At 41.8% G+C, this 23,015-nt stretch overlaps 1 protein-coding gene across 7 annotated transcripts in view; it reads right to left on the bottom strand.

Moving 5' to 3' along the window:
* Nucleotides 1-17,805, bottom strand: part of PCGF3 (polycomb group ring finger 3) — a 126,207-nt gene extending 108,402 nt beyond the window's left edge. For 3 of the 7 annotated variants that reach the window (XM_078148484.1, XM_078148482.1, XM_078148483.1), the window contains exon 1: nucleotides 17,573-17,791. The gene's annotated coding sequence lies outside the window, so the exon portion shown is untranslated. Of the gene's footprint in view, nucleotides 1-6,318; nucleotides 6,383-17,572 lie in introns of those variants that run through there. The other 4 variants (XM_021005280.2, XM_078148481.1, XM_021005281.2 and 1 more) reach the window with 3 other exon arrangements.
* Nucleotides 17,806-23,015: the final 5,210 nt, after the last annotated feature.

The raw sequence follows: 23,015 nt of genomic DNA on the forward strand, positions 1-23,015 counted from the left end.
CCTATGTGATAAGCGGAATAGTGAATTAATTAGGGAGATATAAAGGTACTGCCTTGTAGCAGTAAGGGCCCAGTTGAGTAACATAAATTTAGAGTGGACACAGTGGATGTCGAGAGTGATGCAAGGCTAAGACTCTGCAGGGAAAAGCTCTATAAAACAATAATGTGGCAAGGAACTCAAAGAGAAGAGAGCATTTTGTAAAGCTGAAATGGTTCATCCAGGGGCCAAGATGGGGAATGCAGGAGTGAGCAGCTAGAGCATGGGTGATGGCCTAAGAACGAAATGAGGGGTCATGGGATTTACTGAGAATGTCTCTCCTTAACGTCTCTATTTCCTTCCTTCTATGACTTCCTGAATATCCTTTCTGTACCCTTTCTTCTTTCACCTTAGTTCCCTTTAATCTCTTAGGTGTATCTTTTTAATTTGTTGCGTTTATTGAATTGTCTTCTGTACCTAGTTCTTATTTTTTAAAGCAAGTGAGTTTAACCTTAAATGTGACTCTCTCTCCAAAAAAAAAAAAACCTAATTAAATTAAGTTGCTTTTTACCACCCTAGTTTGCTCTCCATTTTTTTTAAGGGTCACTGGCTGTACCCAAAAGCATAAAGCAGCATCTTTCCCAGGGGGTTCATTAGTAGAGCTCAAAACTAAAACTAGTTCTAAATTACAAAAATATTATTAAAGCTATATCTGACAGCAGAAATTCACTTTATTTTATTGTTTAATGTAATAAAAATTATTAAATCAAAGCTTACTAACTAGTGATTTAAATTATGAATCAAATCTGGATATAAATCAATTAACACTAAATCAAATCCACCCTGATCACATTATAGGCAAATGTAACATAATAAGCAGTTTAGTGTAATGCAAGGGTCAGAAAACTACGACCAGCATGCGAAGTCCTGCTGCTGCCTATTTTTTTTCAGCCTAACTTAAGAATGGTTTTTACATTTTAAAAGCTTCACTGTATTAAAAATATAAAAACCATTCTTAGCTCGCCACTCATACCAAAACAGGCTGCTGGCTGGATCTGGCCCTCAAGAAAACCAACAAGGACCCTGAATCCGACCTGCCTCAGTCAAAGAGATGATGGGCATTTATTAGGCCCTCACTATGTGCCTGGTACTCTTCAAAGTGCTCTGGATACAAAGAAAGGCAAAAGACAATTCCTGCTCTCAATGAACTCATGGGGAAGATAACATGTAAAGAGCTATGCACAACAAGCTAAAAAACGAAATAATCAATAGTGGGAAAGCACCAGTATTAGGAGGGATGGGGAAAGGCTTCCTGCAGAAGGTAGGATTTTAGGTGGGACCTGACAGAAACCAGGAGGCTGAGATGAGGAGGGAGAGCATCCCTGGCAGGTGAAAATGCCTGGAGCCAAGAGACAGAGTGTCTTACCAGAGGAACAGCCAGGAGGCCAGTGTCCCTGGATCTGAAACTAACTGGCTATACGACCTGGGCATGTCAGCTGGCCCACACAGAAGAAGACAACTGTCTACTACTATCAATTACAGAGCAAATGTAGATCTGCATAGGTCAAGGGTCCATGGATAGATTTCCTGGAGTCTATGAACCTGGACAGGAGGACAAATTACATCTTTATTTTTCACTAATCTCTAACTGAAATTTTAGCATTTCCTTCAATCATGAATAATCGTGAATATAAGCAACATACATCAGTAGCATTAACCTTTACTAGATTCCCAAAGGGGTTTGGGACACACACAAAAGTTATGAAACCCTGGCATATGTAAGCAAGAGTCCTATGGAAAGTTCCCTGCACCTAAGAAATCACAATTCTGGTTAAAAAAAAAAGTGGTGGTGGTGAGGTGTCACTGAAGATAAGTGACATTGTCAGATTTGCACATTAGCAAGATTATTTTCACAGTCAAAAGGGATTGAAGAGGAAGGAAAGAGACTGGACATAGACAAATTCCACTATAATAATCCACGTAAGAATATAAGGGGAAAATTGAAATAATGCCCATTTCTTTTAATTCTGCAGGTTGATAGGCTGGTTTTCCCTAATTCACTTTGGGCAGATAGGTGGCACAGTGGATACAGTGCTGGGCCTGGAGTCAGGAAGACCCGAGTTCAAATCTGGCCTCAGACATACTAGCTGTGTGACCCCGGGCAAGCCACTTAATCTTGTTTGGCCTCAGTCTCCTCATCTGTAAAATGAGTTGGAGAAGGAAATGGCAAAACATTCCAGTATCTTTGCTGAGAAAATCCTAGAAGTGGTCATGATGAGTCAGATACAACTAAACAACAACAAATCCTCACTTTACCTTCTTTCTCTGAGGTTATGTCAAAAGTTAACTGCAACTTGGTCTCAACAACTGCTTTAAGCTATACTGCACTAGTAATTGCTTTAACTGGAGTTTTGCTAAAGATAATGTTTTTAGGGAGACCACTAAACGTGAACAAATTCACATTGTTTAATAACCATGGAATGTGTGCACATGCCATATATGTACATATATCCTATATGTGTATACATGTATATGTTCACACACATATCCTCCACTAAGGTCCTACCTTATGATGCTGACTTTTTGTTCTTGAAGGCTATACTAGTGGACTGAAAACCCTCCTAGGTCCTAGAAAGGATGTATTTAAGTATGGTAATAGACAGATCTCTCTTTTCTGAGAAGTTCAAGGAAGCTCATAAGATTGATGATAAATAGGATTAACAAAATGTGAAACATATGATTGTTCTAAATCACTACTAAGAGAAATGCCAACTAATGCAACCCTGAGGTTTCCATATCGCACCCAACGAGCAGGCAAAGATGATAAAAAATAGAAAGAGAGCATATGAGAGAAGTCAATACTGACAGAAAGAATGGTATCACCAAAGGAGAAAAGACAGGAAAGAACCAGGAATCAATTTAGCAAGAACACTGAATGTGTACAAATAGTAGCAGGTAGGGCTGAGAAGGACAGTCTGGGACTAGTCTTAGAGGGCTTTGAATATCAGGGTGAAAAGTATAGTCTTTAAGGATTGAAGGCAGTGAAAAAGGGTTGGGAGACCAAGTAAGAGGCAAACTATGAGATAAAAATAGGCTGAACTAGGACAGTGGCAGTGGAAATGTTAAGAAAGGGTCAGATCCAGAGACATTTTCACAAGAATCTACTAAGTTCAATGACTCAATATTCTATACAAACTGGGCACTTAAAATACTTGTTAAATTGTAGGATGTGGAAGAAAAGAAATTCAACTGAATAAACTGTGATGACTTTAAGTTGTTAGACCTGGAGAACAGCAATACCACTGACATTCTGGGTTCAAAGTCTGGGCAGCACAGACAGGTAGGAATGTCCAGCAGGAGTCCAGGCTGAAAAAAACATCTCATAGTGCTAGAGTTGGATGGGATCTCAGACATTAACCAGTACAACACCCTCAATTTTAGAGATGACTGAAGTGAGGCTCTGGGAGTTTAAGTGATTTGCCTGAGATCACACAGGTATAATGGACTGGAGTTAGAGTCAGGAGGACTTCACATTCTACCCCTAAAGTTTACTAGCCAAATCCTAGCCTGTAAGGTTCCCCTTCCAGTTCTTCATTTATGATCCTATGACCCTAAGAGTCAGGGATGAGATGTAAAACCAGGTGTTTTTTTAGAATTCGTTCACATAAAGGGGAGACATGAAGTCGTGGGAGTTAGTCAACAAGCATTTATGTTTACTACTTGCCAAGCACTGTGCTAAGTACTGGAGAATAAAGAAAGACAAAAACAATCCCTTTCCAATGCACTGAGTGGAGGATAAAATAACAGAGAATAGAACAGGGTCAATAATTGAAAAATAGCTCACATATATTACAGGACTCTGCAATACTCAAGCCTCACAACAACCTGTCAGAGATGGAAGAATTTTGCAGAATACCAACATTTGTAGAGAGGAGGAAGCAAAGAGATTCTATCAAAGGCAAAAGGGGAGCAGAGTCATAGGAGAAAAATGAAAAGAATATAGTGTCATAGAAGCTCAAGAAGTAAAGAACATCACAAAAAAGGAAGGTGACCGACCAAGTAGCAAATGCTACAAAAAGAGTAAAGCGAACAGGGCAAAGAGGGTAAAAAATCCATCGTTTAGAAAGTCATGGTAGAAGTACACAGAAGAGATGCAGAATGAGACAAAGATAATTAATGGAGTATGATCAAGGAGGAAGCAGAAGACAATAAAGGAGGGAGGCCATCTCTTTTTCTGAGTCAGAAGTAAAGGAGAAAAACAAGTAAAAGTATAGTGAGATTTTGGGGAACAAATGAGGTGAGCTCAGGGAGTTCAAATTGGAGGTTTTTCAGATATATGTGTGTGCTGAAACTGTATCTTGTTCTAGTCCCCTTGACCATCCCCCTCCCTTCTAGTCAGTATAGTAAGTTTATATGTATATAAAGGAGAAATAGGAAATGCAGTTGGAAAGGGGAAAGAAAACAGAAGTCACATGCAAACCATCCCAAAGATCAAAGGAACATGATTTAAAATTGTATCACATATTAACCAAAATTCACATCCTGGTAGTATATGCTGAACTAGTAGATGCCATCCGGGCACTGCTGTCAAGGCCTTTTGGTCCTGTGATATGTAAATGGTGTTGATAATTTTGAGATGATGTGGATATGTTAATTTGAAAATTTTACTGACAACTCTGACATGATTTGGATGAATTAATGAACTAACCCTAAGGTGGCACAGATAAGAAAAAAAACCTATAAAATGAGAACTCAAACTCCCAGCCCCACACTCCCCACTTACCTGCCTCCCTTCCCCATCCCACGCTCTCTGCCTCTGGACTCCTTTCACTGCTTGTCTCTATACTCTCTGTGCCTTATTATAGTGATTGCAGTCCCACTTCAACTCCCTGCTACCATTGTGGGCTTTCACAGTGTGAACCTAAAGAAAAGGGCATGCCTGCCTCCATTTCATAAATTTTCAGTTCAAAATGCATATCAACTCATCAGCTGTCACAGATAGGTCAAAAATACCACACTAATTGCATTTTGGACAGATGTCCCACCTTAGCATTAGAAAAACTCAGGTTCAAGTCCTACTTCATCAGGTAATTCTTTAAGACTACCAGATGTAGACTGGTTGCATTAGCTACAAAACATAAGGAAGTTTCTGGAGATTCTCTGGAGTAAATGGAAAAAATATAAGGCCTAAAGGAAAAGATGAAAGAAAGGTAGGGGTAGGATCAAGGAAATTTTAACAATATCACTCCTATTTGTACCTTTCAATTCACACAGCTGTCATTCACACAATTCAGATCCTTACCACCTCTGGCCCTAAAAGAATAGCCTCCTAATTAGTCTATCCAATTCTGTCTTCACTCTCCAACCTATTCCAACTATAGCAGCCAAAATAATCCTAAAGCATAGGTCTGACCATATTACTTCCTGGCACAAAAGCCTTCAGTGGTGCTCCACTGTCTTCAGGATAAAATATAAACTACTCACCATGGACTTTAAGGCTTTCCACAATCTGCCTCTCACCTATCTTTCTGGGGATATTTCACATTACCCACCTTCATGAACTGTATGGTCTATTCAAACAGCTATTCGTTGTTCTTGGACTTTACTACTCTGGAAATGTTGCTTTCCTCTCCTCAATGCCTCTTAGAACCTGTCTTTCTACAAGGTTCTGCTCAGATTCTGTCTCTTCCATGAAGTATCCCTGATGGCCTTAACTGTAAGGGTTGTCCTTTTTATCTATACACAGATAGCATTCTTCACTCCCAGGAGAAGGTCAACTTTATCGGGGCAGAGACTTCTGTTTTGTCTTTATATGCCCAGCACCCAGCCTTACACACAGTAGGCACTTAATAAATGTTTGTTTAATTGAACTGAAGCAATGCTCCCTGGGATCCAGTATTTTCAAATTTAATAAACAATACTATATGTTCCAGAAACCAAGGTAAGCACTAGAAATACAACTACAAAAGGGGAGAGGGGCTCCTTATAATCAAGTAGCTTATATTCTACCTGAAGGACAAAACATGTTCACAGACAAATATGTGCAAAATTAGTACACACTGTGTTTGCTGGGGTAGGGGAGAGAGAAGGGGAGGCACTAATAACTGGGGAATGAGGAAACCCTCTTGAAGGGCTGAGATGAAGAAAAAGAGCGTTCTATGGAGGGAGAGACAATCTGTACCAAGGCACAGAAACCAAAGGTGAAGTGTCCTATACAGGGGAACTGCAATAGTTCAAGAAATATTTCTTTTTTTTGTTATGTTTGTTTCAATGAACAAAAACCATCCTTATTACTCCCTCCTCCCAATTGTGAGCAAAAGAAAAATAAAACCCATTACAAACCTGTATAGTCAATCAAAACAAATTCCCACGCTGGCCATGTCCTAGAAAATGCTCGTCTCGTTCTGCACTCTGAGCCCTTCACCACTCTGTCAAGAGGTAAGTGGCATGTCTCATCATTAGTCCTCCCTAGTAAGAGGTCCTGATTCTTTCACAGTTACTGGCCTTTCCCAGACTGTTGTCAATGCATCGATTGTCTTAGTTCTGTTCATTTTGCATCAGTTCATACAAGTCTGCCCAGTTTTCTCTTTAACCATCTACATCATTTAGTAAGCACAATACTATTCCATCACCCATCTATACTATAACTTGTTAATTCACTCCTCAGTTTATAGGCTTCCTCCAAGATTCCCATTCTTTGCCACCTCAAAAAGAGATTACAAATACTTTCGTACATCCATAGTTTGTTTTGCTTAGAACTAACCCCTCCTTTAACCTAGTCTCCCTCTACTTCCCTCCCTTCCTTTTTCCTGTTTCCCCAGTGAGTAAAATGTCTTTTTGTACTCATCTGTGTCTGCCTACTCCTCTTCCTTCTTTTGCTCAGTTCAGATGAGAGTGAGGTTTGAAGTGTCAAGTGCTCCCCTCCACCTCTCCTCATTTGTCAACCTGAACACCCTGATTATAATTTTCTCTAACTTTCTTTTCTTTCCTACTTCTCCCTCTACAGGACCCAACATGCCATTTTTCTGGGTAGGTTATTCAGAGGTGTAAACCTATATCCTTTGCCTTCTGGAATATTGTATTCCAAGTTCTCTCAGTAGTAGTAGCTGCTAAATTATGTGCATGGAAACCTAGAGAGAAGAGAGAATTAAAAGGAGGATGAACAACAATACCAAAGATTGCAGAGAGGTCACGAAGGATGAGAAGAGGTTAGGTTTAGACTAGATTTGGCAATTAAGAGATTCTTAATAAATTTGGGGAGAACAGTTTCAGCCTAATTATGAAGCCTTCATCCAGGCTGCAGAGAGTTAAGAGGATGAGAGGAAAGAAGTAGAGGAATCAATTTTAAATAGCCTTTTCAAGAAAGAGATGGACTGATCAAGTGAGGGCTTTTTGAAGATGGTGAAAACACAGGCATGTTTCATAAGCAGCAGAGAAACAGCAAGTCGACAAGGAGAGGTTGAAAATAAGTGAGAGTGTGGATGATAGAAGAGATAGTCTGCTAGAGAAGATGGGGTAGAATGGGATAATGTAGATCACATTATGTAGAGGGGTTTGTCTTGGCATGGAGAAGGGCATGGCCCAGGTAAAGGAGGAGATATTGGGGGAAGGCATCTGAGTAATAGGAGATGATTTGAGGAGGGAGCTCTGGAAGAATGGCTTAGTTTTTTTCAGTGAAACATGAGTCAAGGCTGTCTAAGATTGTGGAAGGAGGGGAGTTACTGGAAAAGCCACTGTGGTGAATGGGACAAGTAAAAGAATTGCCTTACCACTGTGAGGACCCAGGTAGATAAGATTATAGTAGCCCCAGTCAAGATGGTTTCAGTGATTTTTCTTCAGCTTCATTCAGTAGCATGAGAATAGGATCAAAGGCAGAAGATGGTGGAAATAAGATTGACAATAGAATAAAGGGACAAAGGACTTAATAAGAATATAGCGTAGAGTTAAAATGGTTCACCAAGGGATCAGGATAGGAAAGACAAGAGAATTTAGCTAGTGAAAGGGTGATGGCCTGGGAAAGCGCCAAGTGATGGAGGTATTGGAGATCCTATTGAGAAAGAAGCACAGAGTTAGGAGTTGTAAGGCAGAGGGAGAGGTGGAATGAGAAAAGATTATAGCCAAGTTTTAAAAGGTAAAAGCATATTACCTAGTAAGGTGAATTTCCCTTTTTAGATTTACAGAACCACATTAAGTCATCATGGCCTGTGGTTTGCTTCATTCAAATTATGATCTATTTGAAAACCTGATTGCAGTTATCCTATGATGACAAAATTGACCTCTAAATTTTCTTTCAGCTTATACTGTCAATCCTAGCTACTATCTTAGGACTTCTCATAGTTTTGCTTTTAATTCTAGTTATAAAGAAATAGGTGTTCTCAGTATGTTATAACAATGAAACTAACGTGTTGGATTAGGTTTGGGTAGTGCACCAGTACTTAATATATTTTAAGAAATATCTTTTGAGGAGGTAGAGCCAAAATGGGAGAGTTGTAGAAAACAGTAAAGCCAAACTTCCTTCCATAAAACTCTAAACAGATCTAGAAAACGCACAAGGCTGATTCCTGATGAAGAAACCTAGAAAAAAAAATCACAGTAAGTCATTTGTCACATTGTGGATGGGTTAGAATCAGAGCAGAAGGAGCACTCCAGTGCCCTGGGAGGGCTGTTCACCAGGTCAAGAGGACATTTCAGACCCACACTGAGGTACTTCTAGATCCATACTGGGGTATCACGATGAGGACAGGTGCCAAGTAGCTGGGCTACCACCCAGTTCTGAGTCACAGATTCAGGGTAAACTGAAAAGGTGGTTTTTGGTTTTGGATTTTTGGTATCCCAAGCACTTAGCACAGTACCAGGCACATAGCAGACACTTAATAAATGTTTACTGACTTGACTGAATCAGGAATAAGTCAGATGAAATCCTCTTCTGGCATAATTTTTGTTTGTCAGTTTAAATAACTATGAACCTTTGTAGGGATTGTGGGGGGTGGGAAGGGTTTAAAACAATCTACTTTTGTTATAGGGGCAGCTAGGTGATTATAGATAGAGTGCGAGGCCAGGAGTCAGAAGATCCAAGTTCAAATCCAGCTTCAGACATTTACTAGCTCTGTGACCCAGGGCAAGTCCCTTAACTCTTGTTTGCCTCAGTTCCTTTATCTGTAAAATGAGCTGGACAAGGAAATGGCAAACCACTCCAGAATCTCTGCCAAGAAAAACCCCAAATGAGGTCCCGGAGAGTTGGATGCAACTGAAATGACTGAACAACAAACTGAGAAGGGGACCTGCACGCTGCACCAAAAGGAGGACATTTGGAAGGAAGCAGCAGCAGTGCTGCGTGGCTCAGACCTCAGGCACAGGGCTGGGCCTCAGTTCTAGCACCTGGTCCAGCCTGTGGAGGAATAACTAGGGTGGGACTCCCAGACCAAAGACAGTTCTGTCACTTTGAGCCAACAGAGTGTTTTAGCTGGCTGATAGAGGATGCGTCCGGCAACAGCCTACTGTTGCTCAGATCCAAATCCAGGTTAGAAGTGTGCAGAGCTTAGATCGGGGTGGATGGCAAATAAACTTTGTCTCAGATTAGACCACTTTGGGAGCTTGCAGAGATCTAGCCTTTTCCTGAGACCATGGAGGAACACAACACTCACTACCCCAAGAAAGCAGTAAGGGGAGCAGCCCAGACCTTCTCTCCAGGAGGGCTACAGAGCAAGCCCTAACATCAAGTCTGAAGTCAAGAAGTAATCTGGAAAAAGGAGCAAACGAGAAAGAATCCCACCAAAAGGAACTGGGAAGCCCAAGATAGAAATTCAGAAGAAGAGAATGACTCCAAAACATTCATAAGTAGAGTCTCAGAGAAAAAACATAACTTGAGCAAAAACTCAGAATGCCTAGAAGAGATAAGTGAGTTAAAAAAATTTTATAAATGGAATAAGAACTATTAAGGAAAAACTGAAGAAATGAGGACCATAGAAGAAAGAATCAGAAAAGGAACGAACAGCTTGTTATAAGAAGTACAAAACTTTGCTAAAAGTATGGATGGACCATACTCCGCAACTCCGTGAGGCAACAAGAAATATTAAAACAAAGTCAGAAGACTGAAAATATAAAAGAAAATGTAAGATATCTCATAATCAATACAGCTGACCTGGAAAACAGATCAAGGAGAAAAAAATTAAAGAATCATTGGACTGTCTGAATGCTACGACCAAATAAAGCTTAGACTTTCTGTTTCAAGAAAATTTAAAAGAAAACTGTCCAAATCTCTTAGACCCAGAATGCAAAGTTGAAATAGAAAAAAATCTACCTCCTAAAAGAAAACCCCAGATGAACACTCCCAGGATATCATATTCAAGATCCAGAATTTCTACGTCACCTGGTTCTCCTCCTACTGGTCTAACCATTCCTTCTCAGGCTCCTTTGCTAAATCTTTATCCAGGCCACATTCATTAAACACAGATGTTCCCTGAGACTCTGTCCTGGGTGCTCTTCTTTTCTTCCTCTGTACAATTTCACTTGGTGACTTCATCAGCTCCCATCAATTTAATTATCACTTTTATGCAGATGATTCTTAGATTTATCCAGCCCTAATCTCTCTCCTGACCTTCAGTCTCCAACTGCTTCCTAGACATCTCCAAATGAATGTCCCATATACATCTTAAACTCAGTTATGCCCTAAATTCATTACCTTTCCCCCACACCCTCTCCTTCCTTAACTTCTCTATTACTGTCAAGGGTACCATCATCTGTCCAGTCACTCTGGCTCACAATATGTCATCCTCAATTTCTCACTCACATGTACCCCCACATGCAATCAGTAACCAAATCTTGTTGATTCTACCTTGTCAATATTTCTCTATCCATCCCTTCTCTCCTCTGACACTACCACCACTGTAGTGCAGGCCCTAATCACTTCATGCCTAGACTATTGCAATAGCCTGCTAGTTAGCCTCCCTGTATTGAGTCTCTCCCCACTCTAATCAGTCTTCAACAGAAGTGACCATGTTACCTCCCTACTCAATAAACTCTGGTGGCTCACTTTTATTTACAGAATCAAAAAGGAAATTCTATTTGTCTTTTAAAGCCCTTCATAATCTGACCTGTTCCTACCTTTCTAGCAATCTTTATCACATACGCTCATCTAGTGACTCTGTACACCTCGAGGTTCCTCAAACAAGACACTCTATTTCCTGACTCAGTGCATTTTCACTGGCTGTTACACATACCTGAAATTGTCGCCCTAACCTCTGCTTCCTGACCTTCCTCAGGTTTCAGTTAAAATCCCACCTTCCACAAGAAAGCTTTCCCAGTCCTCCTTCATGTGTATTCCCTCTGAAATGACCTCCAAATTATCCTACATAGAATGTGTTTGTATACAGTTGTTTGTATGTTGCTCTCCCCCTTCCTGTGAACCCCCTGAGAGCAAAGACTGTGTTTCACTTTCTTTGGATCTCCAGCACTGAGCACAGTGCCTGGCATGTGGTAAGTAGCAGCCACTGAATAAATACTTTTGAACTGACTTGGTTACCTTACTGTACATGTGCATACAGCAAAGTGCTTCACTTAGTCTTTTCAATGGATCTTTACAAGGATTCTGCAAGATAAACAGGACAGGTATGATTTCCCACATTTTACAGATGAGGAAAAAAATAATTAGCCCAAGGTCAATTAATTAGTGTTTATCAAGTGTCTATGATGTTCACAGTATTGTGCTGTCATTGTTCAGTTGTTTCAGTCATGTTCTACTCTCCATGACTCCGTTTGGGTTTTTTTTTTTTGGCAGAGATAGTGGAGTGGTTTGCCATTTCCTTCTCCAACTCATTTTACAGATGAGGAAGCTGAGGCACACAAGGTTAAGGGACTTGCCCAAGCACACAGCTAGTAAGTGTCTGAGGCTGGATTTGTACTCAAATCTTCCTGACTCTGGGCCCCAGTACTCTAGCCACTACACCACCTAGCTAGAAATACAAGTACAAAGGATGAAATAATCCTATTCACCGTAAGCTTACGTTCTAATGGGAGGCAATAAATATATATGCAGCATACACATGAAGCTAATATATATATATATATATATATATATATATATATATATATAAAATGCTGAATATCTATAGCAGAGGGAGCTATTTATTAAGCAGTAATTTAAAGTCACAGAAAATGAATAAACAAATAGTTAGAATGTCTGCTAAGGAGAAAAACATAATTCCGGTTAAGGGTATTAACTTCCTCTTACCACAGTAAACCCTTTTTCAGTTCTGCTGAGTATCAAGACTGACTAGGGAGTTTCATTGGTCTTCCCTGTCTGAGCAAAGAAAAAGTTGTGAAATGGTTAAAAGTTTAAAACTGTTTCTCTTCCTCTCCACATCCCCTCAAAAAGAAAAATCAAGAGTTAACTGTGTGGATAATGTGTATGTGTGTGCATGTATATCTCACACACATACACACACATTCTGAAATAACTGGTTTTTGATTCTATACCTTTTAATGCTTAGGACAAAATCAAATCTAAGGGTTCTTGAGAGGCATTATAGGCAGTGCGTCTTTACAGAACAGGTTTCAGTGTGTTTACAAATAAAAATTCCAATCAGAGTATCCTTCCCAAAACAGTTAGTGTTCTTAAACCTCCAGAATTCATTAAAATATCATAGATTATCTTTAAATGTATCACTGCCTAAATGGCAGGGCCAACCTGAAGAATGTACATCCAAGGAACAATGACATCTTAGCTGAATCTCCAGCTTAGCCAGAATTTACCAAAACACCACTTACAGATCAACTATATGCTTTTATGTGCTTAGTAACTCCTTTGTTTTCTTATTATTCAACCTCAAGAAATAAAAATGTTCTTCAGAAATGATATTTTAAAGTTTGTCTTTTAAGGCTACTTGCTTTTAAAATAAGAGTAAAAAATTAACCTATAGGCCCCAGATATTTCAGTGCTAAAAGAATGTTTAAATTTTAACCTTAAATTCAATTCTAATATTCAGTTAATTAGATAAAAATAAAAAATGTAGGGATCCAAATAAAATATAATCACATGACCAGTTATAACACCATTCTTATTTAATTAACAAAAATTTTATAAGAGAACCCAAATTAAATGACTGAGTAAATGTCAATTCTGGAAATATTAATTGAGAAATGACAAAGGTCTCATAAGTTAAGGTTGACTGACACTCAACCAGGTCTGAGAATCCAACTCAAGTATCTAAAATGGGGTAGGGTTTATGGTCAGTTCTTTAAGGAAAATGAAACCAAAAAGAAATTCTTGTCACTTTAGAGAGCATTAGGAGCCCCCTATCAAGATCCTGAAACTTGTGTTTCAGTAATCGCCTCTCAAGACCATTAAGACTGCATGAGACTTATTGTCAAGGTTACACAAAGTTATGTTAAGATGGCCTTTTGAACACCATACAAAAGCCTGTAGGTATGATAACAACACAGAAACACATGGTGTCCAGTATACACACTTCCTCACCGCCCCCTTCCACCCCTCCCCAAATCAAGTGTCCCAGAAAACTCCAGACCTATGGCTACAGTAGTCAGAAAAGTTCTAGCAAGAGGAGAGCAAAGCCTAAAATATACAGCAATTTTTCTCTCAAATCAAAACTGGAAAGAGCGTACAAAGCTTAGGATCAGACTAATCAGTCACTATAATCCTCATGCATGAGGGGCAACTCAATAGGGAGGCAATCCTACATTTTACAAAGTCGCAAAATTACTTAAGCAAAAGCTTATTTTTTTATATATTTTAAAAATACACATATTTCTTAAAAGTCAAAAGAATCCTCATTTAAATTTTGTACAAGCTTTGATAGACAGTATAGTAGCACTGTCACAGCATGCCAACCCAGAAGCCAGGATAAACCTTGGATTCAAATCCCACCTTGAACAGATACTGGCTGTATCTGTCACTACAGCAAGTCACTATAGCTATTGGTGTTTTAGGTAACTTTAAGATTATACATTGCAGACAAAGTATCGACTTGCACTGGTAAGGAGCCTAAGGAGTTCCCTGTACCAATGAAATCATGGTCTAATCCCCCATTCTTCAAAGTTCTTTCTTTGTTTTTTGCCTTTTGGTGAGGCAATCAGGGTTAAGTGACTTGCCCAGGGTCACACAGCTAGTAAGTGTCATATATCTGAAGCTGGATTTGAACTCAGGTCCTCCTGACTCCAAGGCCAGAGCTCTATCCACTGCGCCATCTAGCTGCCCCCCAAAGTTCTTTCAGGGAACATTTACTTACCAAGAGCTAGAGTTCTCAAATGCTAGGCAATAAGTTCCTCTCATATATTTTAGAGGCAAACATTTTTGTAAAGATTATTAATATTATTTCAAGATTTAAAACAATCTTCTGCCAACAGATTTCAGCCACCCCAACCCCACCACACTTTAGTAAACATGTCTTTATAAGCAATGGTGTCCAATCTACTGGTAAGCAACTTTTCCAAACTTTACTAAGCTAGTCTTTGGACCCTGGACAATAATAGTTTAAGCCATAATTTCACTGGTACAGGTCTTCACAATAATAATTAATCAACAAGCATTTATTAAGCATATATTCCAAGAACTTTGATAACTGTTAGGAATATAAATACAAATGAGGGAAGGCTTCATAGAAGAGGGGGCATTTGACTTATGCTTTAATTGACCAGCAGGAAGTCTACAGGTAAAAAGGGACAACATTCCAGAAATAGGAAACACTGAGCACAGGCAAAGAGCCATAAGAATACAGAGCTGTTCTGGAAGCAGAGTAGTCTCATTTGGCTTGTAATTAAGAATTGATGGATAAATACAATGTGAAATAAAAGTTGTTGTCAGGGTGGCACTAGATTTTAGACCGCCTTGACAACCACGTAAAGGAGCCTAAACTGCACTCAGTGGGCAATACTTAATAACTGAAGATTTAGGATGAGCAGAGGAGTGGGTGAAGAGTGATTTTGGGGTGGGGGAAAGGAGGGTCAAGCCAGGAAGAATACAAGCAGAAGACCAGCAAGAAGGCTACTGCAACAGTGTTGACTATATAACCAGAAAAGGGAATGGAAGCCAGAGATGTTTCAAAGGCAGAATCCACAGGACTTGAGGAATGATTGGATAAGAAAAGTGAAGAAGAAAGATGAGTTAAAAGACAAGACCAAGGTTAGCAACATGGGAAAACTAAGTGAAAGGATGTGCCTCAAACAGAAACAATGAAGTCAGAAGGAGAAACAGTTTTAAGAAGAAAAAATAATGAGCTTGGTTTTCAACATGTTGTTTGAGCTACCTGTGGGATACTAACAGAACCTTGCCAGAGTTTGCAACCTGATCAAATTAAATCAGAAAAGAACTTTAGAATTAGATTTTAGTTTAACATGACTGAAACAAAATCATCAGATGGAAATAAATTATATAGTTCTGATCCTTTTCCCTTTATATCATAGAGAACAGGGAAAAGTGACTAGTTTCAAAACCTGAAGTTACATCATGCAAAGAGTACCTAACAAACTGACAGGATGCTAATTACTTAATTTACATTTTACTCTACATTTTCTAAAACTAATACACTAAAATATTATAAGATAAAGCTATACATCATCAGAGGCAGTGCGGCACCACGAATAAAGCTGGTCAAGACCACCAGAGTTGGATAATATACCACCTGACTTTTAGTAGCAAGCCACTTCATTCCCTGGGTCTCAGATGCCTCATCTATAAAATGAGGGGGGCTAGGCAAGATGATATCTAGGATTCCTTCCACATCTAAAATCATATCTATGATCCTATGCTAACTTCAAACTGGGAGGAAAAGGCTTTCCCTTCACAAGCAGTAGGTGTCAAACTTTCCAATATGACAGTGAAAGAACAAAAGGACTTCTATAGGCAAATTTAATGGGTGCTATGACACATTAATGTCAATTCAATAATAAACTGGATAAAACGTATTGTACTAGCTGGAAATTTTTAAGGAATTTTCTCAACCCTAACCCCTAGCACTTAAATCAGAAGAAAAAAAATGAGGCAGGATGGTTAATTTAATTAAGAGGTGTAACCGCTGTCAAAAATCAAGTTAGAAGACCTATTTCCCTAACCCTGAGTCCTTTTTACCGGATTTCAATCAAGCAAACATGAAACAAAAATAAAATTTAAAAGGATGCTGAAAAAAAATAAACCAAAAATATAAATAAATACGTACCAAAAAGTTCTGGATTTTATGAAGTCATGCTACAAGAATCAATTTTCTTCAACTATTTAAATACCCACAGGGCACACAATTCAGATGAGTTCTGTTCTTGTGAAAAAATAACTGAAGAATCTGAAATAATTATTCTTCCACAAGAAAATGTGTAGACTTTTTGCAAGCAGATCTTCCTGACATTCTATATGGCTCCAAGCCTCCACCCCCAACTTTTCTATCGGTTAGGCTTCCTCACTATCACTCAGTTTTGTCACCTACATAACACACTCTTCCAACACCTGACACTCTCAGAGTCTTTCTGAAGCTCCAAGCCATATCATGAAGCCAAGAGACAGACACCATCAGCCTTTCTGGTCTTAATTTTTCCACAAATGAAGGACCAAAATTACCCTGAATAAGGGTCATCCCCGCCCCAAGATTTCACTACCTATTCCCTAAGATCCTAAACAATGGGGTAAACGTTCTGTAAAATTCTAAGGAATTTTTTAGGGAGTAGAGAGGTTCAACGGAAAAAACAAGCACCCCAGCCCCCACCCATGATCCTTAAATATTTTCCCAATGGGGGGGGAGATCCAGGAGAAAGAAAGCTCCCCCCATCCACCCACATACCCTGGAGAGCTCCATCTTTCCCCCACCATGCTAATTTGTACTTCAAAACTGTAACCCTTAAAATGAATCTACACCACCCCACCCCCTTGGTCTGGGCACCGTGACCATCATCTGTCTTTGGAAAAGGGGCAGATTTGGTTCCTAACCTATTGGGTCCTTAAGAACCCCCCACTACGGGGCCTCTTCCCCACCCATTTCCCCACCCTCCCCACCTAGCACCCCCCACCCCCCGCCCCAGGTCAGGGGGCTGCTGCCCCTTGGTAGATTTCAGTGCCACGGAAAAGACAAAACGCCGGCCAAGTCGATGAGGGTGCCCCCCACATACACTCACACTCATACACACACACACACATACACACTCACACACACCCACACCCACACACACTCCCACCCCACGGCGTCCTTGAGAAGCTGCAGCTGCAGCCCAACAAAGTTGAGCCGCCCGGGCAGGGCCGGGCCGGCCCCTCGGGCCCCCAGGGCCTCGCCGGCGAGGGCAGCCCTGGGGTCCTCACGAGGGCCGGAGCGGCGGGGGAGGCGGAGGCCGAGCAGGCCCGGCTGAGGCCGGCGAGGCCCGCCGACAGAGGATTTAAAGGGACGAGGGCCGGGCCCGGGGGACGGGCGCACGGGGGCCCTCCCCGCCCGGGCCCCGAGGCACCAAGCCCCCGGCCGCCGAGGCGGGGGAGGCCCGGCGGGGGCGGGCGGCTGGACCCGGGGTCTGAGGGAGCGTGGCCCCGAGGAGGGAGCCCGGGCCGGGGGCGGCGGGGGCCCGAGGGGGCCGCGGTTGGAGGGCCCGAGGGGCCGGCGCACTGACTGACCTGCGAGTCGCCGATCGGCGGGGCCGCGCGCGGGGGCCGCGCGGGGAGGGGAAGAGGGGGAGGGGGCGCCGCTCCCTCCGGGTCCCCCCGAAAAGGAGGAAAAAAAATCCGTCCGGAGTTTAAAACAAAGAGGCGGAAATGCCCGAGCCCAGCCGAGCGAGGAGTCGGGGGCGCCGCGCTCTGAGCATGCGCACTGCGCCGGCCCGGCACCCGGGGCTCCCCCCGCCCCTCGGCACGCGGGGGCGAAGAAGGAGCCGAGCGAACCGAGGAGGGCCGGCCGCGAGGGAGGGGGCGGGGGCGGGGGCGGGGGCGACGGCGCCGGCGCGTCCCAGGAAGTCCCCGGGCTCGGGCCGAGAGGTGGCTGGGTCACCTGGCTGGGCGGGGAGCCTATCTCTGGGGGCGGGAGCGCCGCCTGCCTTCCCTGCCCGGCAGCCTGAGGACCCTTCGGAGCGACCCTCGCCCCAAAGGGGTTCGCCCTCCCCCTGAGGCCAGAGCCTAGGGGCTCCCTCCTGATGTTTGGAGGATGGAGTGGAAGATGTGGGGGCTTCGGGAGGGAAGGGCTAAAAAGACACCACCCTAGGGATCCCCCGCACACACACCCACCAAGGGAAGAAACGATGTCTGGGCCAGAAGCGGCCAGTTTGACACTTTGCAAAATCACAGACTCTGAGCTGGGAGGTTCTTGATTGGTCAACGGATCAGTCAGCCCCCCTCCCCAAAGTGCCCCCAACAAGTGGTCATCTAGCCTTGAGTCCAAGATCTCTAGGGAGGCGGAACCCATTCCCCTCCGAGGCAATCAGCTTATGTTTTTGAAGGGCAGAAAGGTGGAACGAGTTCTTTACATCCAGGTGACACCTGGCTTCCAGGACTTCCACCCATCACTCCGGGTTCTGCCTTCTGGGGCCAAGCAAGGGAGGAAGAGAGGAAGGCAGCGACTATGCAAGAGCAAGCAGTGGGAATAAATATACAAATGTGCCTGCCCTCAAGGGGCACCTAGAGAGTGGATCAACCTTCTTTCAGATGACTAGCCTTAAAATACTTGAGGACCGGTAGCAGGCTTTTCTCGGGGCTAAACACCTGCAGCTGCTTCAATCAATCTTACTCTTAGGTAGCATAATCCGAGGCTTCTGAGCGTCAGACCACCATCCTCTGTATGTGCTTCAAGTGGAAAATGGCCTTCTTAAAATGTAGCACCCAAAACTAAATAAAATATCCCAGATATTATCTGAGTACAGTGGGATTATCACTTCCCTCTACTTCTTAATACAGGTTTAGCTTTTTGGGCTGCCATGTTTTGTCTTATTGAGCTCACAGTACACTAAAACTCCCTCATCTTTTTTCACATAAATCATTAGCTAGTCACAGCTTTCCACCTTGTATTTGAGCAATTGATTCTTTAAGCCCAAGAATGGGACTTTACCTTTATCTATTAAATTTCATCTTTAAAAAAAAAAAATCCTGCCCATCATTCTAAGCTACTGAAAACTTTGGAGCTTAATGTTCTCTCACCTAACCTGGTAGCAAAACTGTCCAGCTTTGTGTTGTCTATAAATTTAAGGCATACCAGCTGTTCCTTTCTGCTTGATAAAACTATTAAACAGTAAAGGGCCAATGGAGTGCACCATGAGAGAGCTCTCTCCCAGTAGTCATCAACCCATTAATTCCTATTCTTTAGAGCTAGCCACTCTACTTATTTTGAATCCTCCTAAAGATACAATTATCCAGACTATATCTCCCCATCTTCCACAAATATAGCATGAGAAACTTTGTCAAATATTCCCCTGAAATCTAGGCAAATTATGACTACAGTATTCCCTGATCTACCAGTTTAGCATCCTGTCAAAAAAAAAAAAAAGAAATGAAGTTTGTCTGGTATGACCTGTTCTTGACAAACCACTTCCCCTTCTAAACATTCACAAACCATCTCTTTAACAATACATTCTAGCATTCTGTCAGGAATTAAAGCTCACCAGCCTATAATTTGCAGGTTGAACATTTGCTCTCCTCCAGTCTTGTACCACTTGTCTCATTCTCTATTGTTTTTCAGAGATCATTGACAATAGCTCAGAAATTGCAATATCAGTTCCTTAAGTACAGTGAGATATAGTTCATCTAGGTCTGGTGATTTGAACACATCCATGGTGTCCATGATGCTGTCTCACCATCTTCTTGTATATCCTAGGTTTTATTTCCCTAGCCACCATTGCTCTTTGGCAGGAAAAAGAAAAACCACAAGTAAAATAAAGATTGAGTAGTTCTGCCTTCTGTCTCTCATCCATTGTCACCACCCCCATCCAACCTATCCCTTCTTTGTCCCTCCTCTTTTTTACCATACAGCCAGGGGATTCCAGAGAATTCATAGGCTAGCTAGTATGTGTGTGGTGGGAGAAGCCGGGATAGGAGTGGTAGTTAACAAACCTCTTGGATTTTTGCATTCCTTTGGCATGGACCTTCCTCATCAAACCAGTCCCATTGGAAGATGATGACAGATTGTTGTGAGCAAAGCATTTTGTAAACAATAATCCGATCAGTGAGCATTTATCAGTTACTTAGTATGTGGGAGGCATTGTGCTAAATGCTGGGGAAACCAGGAAACACACAAACACAAAAACATGGTCCCTACTGTCAAGGAACGACTTTAGAACAACTACATGCATGCAAGATATCTATAGAGTAAATGAAAGGTAATTCAGAAAGGAAAGCAGTCAAACTCGGGGGGAAGGGACTGGGAAAGGCCTCTCACCGAAAATGAAATGTAAACTGAGTCTTCAAGGAAGCCAGAAGGTGGAGGTGAAGAAAGAGAACATTCCAAGTACAGGGACAGAGCCAGGGAAAAAAGGCATGGAGATGAGATGAAGTGTCTTATGTGACTTGTGGCATCAAGAAGGCTAGTGTCACTAGATCACTGAGTACATGGAGAGAAATAAAATATAACACTGGCAAAGTAGATGGGATAGGTTATGAAAGGCTTTGAAAACCAAACAGAGGATTGTATATTTGATCCTGGAGGTAATAGGAGGCTTTAAAGTTTATAAAGGTGGGAGGAGGGAGAAAGATGGTCAGATCTGAGGTTTAGGAAGATCACTTTGGCAGCTGAATAGAGAATGGATTGCAGTGAAGACAAACTTAAGGCAACGAGATGAACCCCAAAGAAGCCTATTGCAAAAGTCCAGATCAGGCACGAAGTGTTGAGATCCTGGACCAGGTAGTTGTGTGAGTAGAGAAAGATACCTATACAAGAAATGTGTAGCAGAAAAAAAAAACTGTAACGGAATATTCTCCTGTAAGTTGTCCCATCTTGTCTTTCTGAAGTCCTTCCAAACCCAGGTCCCTCCCTGATTTTGTGACCAGTTGAGTTGGAGTTGAAGTTATTTCCAAAGTGTCAGTGCCACATCCTGGCTCTGACATTTGCTAGATGTATGAACCTTTGCAAGTCCTTTAAACTCAGAGTAAACTCCTCCATTAAATGGAGTCAATATTCACATTTTATGGAAATGCAAATTTCTGAAAAATTCAGTGTAAATTAATTGAATCACTTTCTGTTGATCAAGAGGAGTGCTCCCTTTACTATCCTGATAATATGATAAGTCCCTTCTAGCCACTAGGTGAATTCACAATTTCTTTCCCCCTCCATACACATACACTCTGGTTGAAGCAGGGGAGTTAGAATACTCCTTTTCTCCATTGCTATTTACAGACCACTATCACTAAGGAACCTAATCTCCTTTGTGGTTTATTCAATCCATTTTTACCACCCAATTGAAATCCTGGTGGCTATTTTCTACAATCCCCTCCAAGACATTCTTATTTCTTCCTCAAGGAATTGGTGTTTTCCTCCAATGAGTGAAGCAAAATACAAAACCAAGGCCGTAGTGGGTGCACTAGGAATTTATGTTAGCTAATCTAAACTGGGACGTCACTGTAGCAAAGCAATCTTTCTAATCCTCTCATCTCTTTGTTCCAAGTCTTTTCTCCACAAACCTCTCCAGAAACCCCTCCCTCATCCTCTATGCTGAGGATCTTAAATCATACTCAACTGAAAAAAAATTGAAGCCATGCAATGAGATCTTTTTCTTTTCTCCTCCTCAGAAGATGTCCTCATAAAGACATCTTCCTCCACAATCTCCTCCCTAAATGTGCTCCCAGGTGAAGAGGTAGTCCTTTTTGCCTAGGCAAACTTCTCTATGGACCACCTGGATCCAGCCAATCCCATCTTCTTGAGCTGGCTGCTCCCACTACCCACTACCGTTCCCTCCCTCTTTGTCTTATCTTCAATCTACCGTCTCTTTCCCTGCAGCCTACAAACATGCCCTTATCTCTCTCATCCTTTAAAAAACAAAGCAAAACAAAACAAAAGAACCCATCACTTGATCCTACCATTTCAGCTACATAACATCCTATATCTCTCCTCTCTTGTGGAGATGCAACTTGGTATCTGTTTATACAGGTGCTATAGCCCCTGACTCCTCAACAGCCACCACTGCTTGGTTGTGGTCCTTTGTTCTGGAAGACCAAAATGACATCACTGTTAGAGTCACCACACAGTGTGTCCAACTGTGGCTGATCAGACCAATAGGAGCTCAGAGTGCTCTACCACAGGGATAGCACAAATAATCCATGTGAATATTTGGGGTAGATTCTTTAAATTTGCACATCTCACATTTCTTTTGAGTTACTTCAATTCTGCTTTGCTCATAGAGCATAGCCCCTTCTCTGATGTGGGCACACCATGCTGGGCAGTGCTGTGCCAGTGTCACCCATGTCACACAATCTATTCCAAAATTCTTAAGAGAGACCTTGAAAGTGCCCTTGTATTGATTTTTCTGATCACCATGTGAGGGCTCACCCTGTGTGAGTTCTCCACAAAATAATCTTTTTGGCAAGCATAAATTTGGCATTCTAACAACACGGCCAGCCCATCAGAGTTGCACTCTCTGCAACAGAGTTTGAATGCTTGGCAGTTTAGTTTGAGAAAGGACCTCACTGTCTAGTATCTGGTATACATGATCCTAGAGAGATAGGCTGAACACTTCCATAATGTTCTCAACAGACTGTCATCAATCAATGCTGAAGCCATTGACTGTTTACCTCAAATTGAAGTCAATCTCTCCCTAGCTTAAGTTCCAATTGAAGAAGAGGTTTTGAATGCCATTAAGCTCCTTTCATGTGGCAAAACACCTGATGCTGATTCTATTGCAGCTGGGATTTACAAGGAGGGGGGGGTCCATTGCTCAGACAAAAACTGACTGAAATTTCCCAGGTTATATGGCAACAGGAGGTTATCTCTCAAGAGTTCAAGGACACATCCATTGACCATTTCTATAAAGAAAAAAGAAATAGATTGTCCTGTGACAACCACGGGGGAGGGGGGGAACCTCTCTCTTAGTCATTGCTGATCCTTCACCTGAAAGATGGTCATCTACCTGAGAGCCAGTGTGGCTTC

This window comes from Phascolarctos cinereus, unplaced genomic scaffold (assembly GCF_003287225.1).
Source record: "Phascolarctos cinereus isolate Bilbo 61053 unplaced genomic scaffold, phaCin_HiC Scaffold_9;HRSCAF=440, whole genome shotgun sequence".
Classification (NCBI taxonomy): Eukaryota; Metazoa; Chordata; class Mammalia; order Diprotodontia; family Phascolarctidae; genus Phascolarctos; species Phascolarctos cinereus.